The sequence below is a fragment of the Phaethon lepturus genome, unplaced genomic scaffold (genome assembly GCF_000687285.1).
Source record: "Phaethon lepturus isolate BGI_N335 unplaced genomic scaffold, ASM68728v1 scaffold4088, whole genome shotgun sequence".
Taxonomy (NCBI): domain Eukaryota; kingdom Metazoa; phylum Chordata; class Aves; order Phaethontiformes; family Phaethontidae; genus Phaethon; species Phaethon lepturus.
In genome coordinates, this window is record NW_010558122.1 from 9254 (window position 1) to 15942 (window position 6689).

Below are 6689 nucleotides of genomic sequence, written 5' to 3' on the forward strand. Positions count from 1 at the left end.
TCCTGCTGACTGGGAGTACTACCCAGAAGCTGTAGGCTGGCTCTGAGTTAACCTTCTGAGCTAATGGCACTGTAACATATGTGTGCTTTGCGTGTGACTTTTACCTAGAAAAGTCCCCTGAGAGGGGCACGGGCTATTTCAAATCTTTAAATGTATTGGTCTGTCTTGTTAACCTGAAGATGTTTGCTTGTGTGCAGTCTGCATTTTGACTCCATTGAGTTGGCGGAGCCTTGTGAAGGGTTGCAAGTTTTCATCAGCATCTGCAATTAGGAAGAAACCTGATAGATTTCTCTTGAGTTTCCTCTGTTTTCCTGTCTTGTGCTTCTTACTAAACACAGCTACTTTAGCATGGTATTGATACCATATTTTTGGAGATCAGACACTGCTCCTCCCCTTGAGTTGTAGCAGTGACTTGCTGGTCAGACTGCCTCCTGTTCTCTGTCTGCAGAAGAAAAAAAAATCTTCATTTCATTCTTCTGTGGATCTAGCAAACTTATAGTCAGCTCAGATGTGAAGTGGGCGTTTACAGCATGATTAAAACATCTTGGTATTTTATGGTCTTGTCAATATATGATCATATTGAAGATACCACATCATCAGGGGAAAAGATGAGCGATGCGCTCTAGACGTGGAACTCAAATTTCCAGGTCACTGACTGAGAGCGTAACTCAGCAGAGGCCAGAGCTTGTTATCGTTCTATGGTTTGCGTTTGGTCTCCTTCCAGGTGTCAGGACCAGAGCGTTCCCTGCTTTGAGGCCCTAACCACCGACTGAGCTCCACGGTCACTGCACAGTCCCACTGTGGCCAGACTGTTTCCCTGCTCTCACCTTCTGTCCCCCTCAAAAGTTGCTCAGTTGTTAATCTAACCTGTGTTTTATTACTGTAGAATGATTAAGCAGGTAATGTTTTCTCAGGATACATACAGATTTTGCCTGTGTGACTTTGATATGCCGAGGAAACTTGAGGTCCAAAACCTTGGAGAGAAGCCAAGATTTCCAGGGCTGAGTGGGAATAGTTGGGCAGCGCATAAAAACAATTTTGGTAAAAGTGTACCTGAGCAAGAATGAAGCAAGTATTGCTCTATTTTCAAAATAATGCTACCAGTATATTTATATATTGCTGCCTGGGAGATGGCAGCATTGGCTAGCTATCTGTGCTGGTAATTCTGGTCAGTAACCTAAGTGACCTTATCTTTTTTTCTTCGTGGAGCAGCAGCAAGGACCGTTGTGGATTATACAACTTTTTTTTTGTGATATCCTCTACTAGGAAATTTTACTCTCTGTTCCTGAAGAGGGGTGTATGTTGGAGAATTTTTAAAGCAGAATCTTAATAGTTTCATAATTTTCTTCCAATATTTTTCTTATTTCCTTCTTTTTATATTTGTGGTGAACTGTGTAGTCTTCTAAATATCACCCAGACACTGCTCCTGTTGTTAATGGCCAAGCCATAGTTGATGTCAGTGCATACAGTTAGATGCTTAGTTACTTTTCAAGCCTCAAAACCTGGTAGTATTCAGATTATTACAGTTCTGAATGTAGCTGTGATACAGTTGTCCTACCTCCTTACAAGCTACTCTCTTTAAAATACGATTTTATGTATAAACATACTTTTATTCCTGTCCATCATCATGGAAGACTTCAGAACAGATTTTACCATACTTCATTCTGTAAGCAAGCATCTCTGTTACTTTGCTGTAATATGACTGTGGATATTTTCTATGTCTTCCTACAGAAATACGAATCCTACTGTTTAATTTTTATCAGAAAACAATGTAGGAAATACTGTTGCAACGTTGTGTAAACCATGTAGCAGATGTAAATGTGCGACCTTACAAGAGGGAAACGAGGTGTTATTTAAAATACGAATGGGGTGGGGGGGAGTGGGGCGGGGAATAGTTTTCACTTGCTCCCACAGTCTCTCAAGCCCCAGAGTGTGTGTCCAAGAGGTCCGTCCAGCAGCCGGGCACCAGGCCAGGTGTGTTTAAGGTGTCTGTCCATGATGCTTGTGTCCAGCTGTTAGGTATAGAGTCCATGGCCGTGGTATGGGAGGTGAGGATGCCAGGTGCCACGTACTCCTCATGTCTGGGGTTCCTCTGTAGTTGCCAGCAGATTTTGGATATGTGTTTTTGGAGCTGACAGTGATTGGTGTCTCCATCTTGTCCCACCTCTGTGAGTCGTTAGGAGTTGCCATGGTTCTTTGTCTCCAGATCTGGGTGTGTTGTGAAACTGCAGGTGTATGTGCGGGGTGGGTCTCCAAGACCTGCTCACCTGGGTGTCCTTCACACGGGCCATGCTGAGAGCCCCACTTCCTCTGGTGGCTCCATAGTCAGACCTTCCCACTCATACCAGTCCGAGCCTCTCAGTTACAGTTCTCTACAATGCTTTTTAGAACCTATAAGAATGTATTGAAACCCGATAAAGATTCTTGTTGTGGAGAAAGGAAACTACTTTCTGAAGTGAATTAGAATGAGTTAAAATGAAAATTGAGGAAGGTAGGAGAAAAAAGCTTTTTCTTTTTCTTTGAATTCCAATACATACAGCTCAAGCCTTTTAAATGATCAATTTAGCCATGTATTTTGGAGTTCCATGGACCTGTTTTTATTTCAGATGCAACTAGTCTCCTCCCTTCGAACTGACAGAGAAACTGTAACTCTGAAAGCTTGGTGTGTTTATGTTGGCTAAGAATAGCACTGTATGGCACTGAGTATTGCCTTCTTACAGAGGCCCAGTTCAAGCGCTGGCTGTGTCTACATGTTGCATGAGGTTTTATTGCCAGGTTTGTGCTGTGCCCTTGCAATGGTCTCTGAAGACTTAAAGCCCGGAAGGCTGTTGTCTTGTTTTTTTAAGGAGTTGCACAACTTCAGATTCTTGCTGGTTTTGTTTACTTTTATTTGCAGTTAGCATAGATAAATTTCTTCAGAAGATCTGGTTAGAAGTACAAGTGTCTCATGCTTAGCTTTAAAAAAATACCGTTAACTAGGGCTTCATGTGAACTCATCACTACCTTATGCTGTTAAAGTCTTAAAAAGTGCTGAGGAGCCTCAAAATACAGTTCCCACACCAACCACAGAAGCAAAACAAATTTGGGTGACCTAGTGAACAATCCTGAATCTTCTAGATACTTGATAATTTTTGTACTCACCAAACTTTTTTCCCCAAGAAAGACATCCCAGACCATCATCACCTTGACAATGCTGTTTTGCTGTAGAGTTTGATGGTTGAAAGGACTTGGCTCAGAAGAGTGCATTTGGTAAACAGAAAAACATAGACAACTACACTGAATTCAGAAACAGAGACTTTACAACAATGTTGTAAGATAGGTGTGCCATCACAAGGATATTTATGTTGTAGCTGAAAAACAATCAACCTTTCCTACCTGCTAACTCTTTGGTTAGTTGTACTGGCAACTGAAACCTATCAGAGTAAAATTTTCAGAAGGGCTGATCCCCTCAGTGCAGGGCAGAAAACTTTATGTAGGGAATGGTTAATTTAGGTAGTTACCTGGATGTGCAAAAAAATGGTTTTTGTTGTTTTGTTTTAACTCCTCAGCAAACCTACTGTAAGCATATACAGTATGTTTGTGTTAAATGCGACAGATTGAGTTAATCTTCAGAGGTTTATTTCCCTTTTCAGCTCGTATGTTCATATGGAGGATTACTAGGCAAAACTGACAGAATAGGAGCAGAGAACAGTTGTTCTTTCCTGAAATTGATACTTAATGCATAAGACTTATTCTAACCCTGATTTGTGTATGTTTGAGCATATTCCAATGCTCAAAATGTATTTTTTTGTTTATTTTCCTTTTTAATCCTTGTGTGTATATCTAACACTTTAATCTTCAAACGATACCTCAGTACCAGAACTACTATTATAATATTTCTGGGTAGTTCACTAGGCAGTTACTTACAGAGATGTGAAAATGCTCTGTAATTTTGATCTTTAACTATTTTTCATCTGAAATATCAATATGCTTATATGGAGCACATTAAAATAAATTAATTTGGTTTCTTTATAGATTTTGGGTTTTTTTAATGATACATGATTTGAAGTTATTGGTTACTTTATAACTGATGCTCCAAGAGTCCTTTTCCAAAACAGCATTTTACAGCAAAGCTGCCAGTATTCATTACTTTTTGCATTTACTCAGGAAAGGTATCAGTTTGACATCAGTGAGGATAATTGAGGGTAATGAGCATAATGAGGATAATGAGGAAAAGTCTTTTCCTCTTTCTGCTGGGAGCTGGAATTGCCCTCTTCTATGAAAAGAAGGAAAGAATCAGCAGGCGGTGGGGGGTTGGTGGTGTTAAACAAACTACCTTGAGTTGTGCTTGGCGAGAGAGCTCTTTGCAAAAGCTACTGGCTTCTGACACTATCTTTTTGGAAATAATATCAAACGTAAATTTGTTGAGCATTTTGTCATTGTTTTTTCTTTCAGTACAGTGCATCAGTAGGGTTTTTTATATTCTTGAATTCTTCAGATTGAGGATGTGGAATTTTGTTTTTCCAGAGAAATGTGGATTAGGAAAGATGAGAGAACGTATTTAAGTTTATTTTTCTGTTTGCTGGTTAACAAAGGCATGCCTGTGATCACTTTGACCTTGTTACTTGATGCATTTTTTGCGTGTGGTATATATGTATCTGTTAATATATTGAAAGGAAAAAAATCTCATCATAGATGGTATGTTTGCAGTGACAAGTGTCAGAATTAAGTTGTTTGTACAGCCCATATATCAGTGTGTTTGTATTCCTTTGATGCTGTATCCTTGCCTTAGTTCTAGTTTTTTAGGTACTACTTCTAAAGCTTTAGATTTAGGGTTTGGTTTGTGCTTTTCTTTCTCTTCGCGTAATTAATGTACCATAAAAATGAAGTCTTTATTCAGAGTAAGTTCACTCTCACCATTGCTGTGGAAACGTGAGCTTCCTTAACTTGTAGAACAGTATATATGGAAATCTGGAATACACACTAGCAAATAGAATTCTTTTTCCTTCTCTTTCTACTCTTCTAGTCCTCAGGCCTGACTGGTGTATCTTCTCACTGCTGCCTTTGCCTCTCTTATGCTTTGTAATTTAACATCACTTAGCCAAGCATTGATGCAATTTTATTGCCTTTCTTAGCTCATGCTTAAAATAGGATTCAGAACATCAATGCATTTCCATCCTGGTACAGCCTTCAATTTGATAGCCCAGGAAGGAAAAAATGGATTTCCCTGTTAGCAGTAAATGTTCAGTTTTCTGCCCTGCTTCCCCCGCCCCGTGGGCTGAGCAGGGCACCCTTGTCGTATCAAGCAGAAAAGGCATGGGGGAGAAAGTATGCATGCAAGTTTACCTGTGGACTTACCTGTCACTTGAGGAGATGACTGTCATTCTGTGGTGCTCAAACTGCAGCCCAGCGGCCGGGAGGGGAAATGGAGAGAAACCAAACTGCCCTGAGCAAGCTTAAATTTGCTCAATAGGAATCTCCACCCCCCTTGGAAACTGCCTCTTTAAAAAAAAAAAAAAAATCTGCTAATGGCAAAATACTGGAAAAGATTGATACAGATGATAGGATTATACATACCTGCTGGGCTGAAATGGATACCTCATTTCTGGGTCCTTATTGGTGAAGTTTGGGGAAATGCTGCAGCCAGGCTGGGAATCCAGCAGCGAGCCATGGGATGGTGTCAACATTTTTAGCTTCTGTGTTGTCAGAGAAAGTTGTAACTGTTTGTGTTCAGTGAAAAAATTGATGGCATGAATCATTGGAATTGATGCCAGATAGCTAGACATCTGAGCTGAGCTCCTTCCAGTTGTCCTTTAGACTCCAGGAGTTAGAAGTGAAGGAAAGATGTATGGTGCTTTCACAAGTTATGACCTCTAGCACGGTACTATCTAAAAGCACGATAACCATGGCTGGTATGGTGATGAGCCTGAGCTTATAGGTCCCCTTGCAAGCCGGGGAATACTCCTAGCTCAGACTTCTTGGTGGCTTGGTTTTACATTTTCCTAAGGGCAAGTGGATCAGAAGAACTAACAGAACAAGCCAAAGTTACGCTGTTCTATCCTTGCTCTCCATATTCAAAAGGAAGTTGTCATCTTTGCTCCTCTTGCAGTAGTAATTTTAAATAAAAAATAAGCATCGGTTATTGGTCTTTGAAATTATTAATGTAAACTTTTTTTTCAATTTGATCATACTGCAATAAAATTGCTTCTTTTTTTTGTATCGTTCGTGAAGGTATGACAAAATGCTGTGGAAGACTAATATTGAGGTATAGGAATCAAAGAAACAAATTTAGGTTTTTTATGTTTATGTGGTTACTCTTTTGAGGGAATAAAAAATTTGTAAATGAGTGAAACTTGGCAGTTACATATGCTCAGTTCTTGTAGTTCAGTCTTTCAAAGGAAACTGAGATATTAAGGATACGTACCTGTGTTCCTTCACAACACAGCACTAGTACTTTGTTGGTGCTGTGCAAAGTGTTTTGACAGTAGGTAACACTGTGTGCTTGGGGTGGTGTCTTTTCTCTGAGAAGTTTGCGACTTGAGTACAGTACTGTTTTGCAGCAGAAATTCGTATATTAAGTCCAGCTTGCTTTATTATATGTGCAGCTTTGAATTGAAAGCTACAGTTGTATAAAACTTCAGGACAGTAAAAGCATTTCTGAAAATTACTATTGGGAATTTAACTTACAGCCCTGAACCTTTACATTCCTG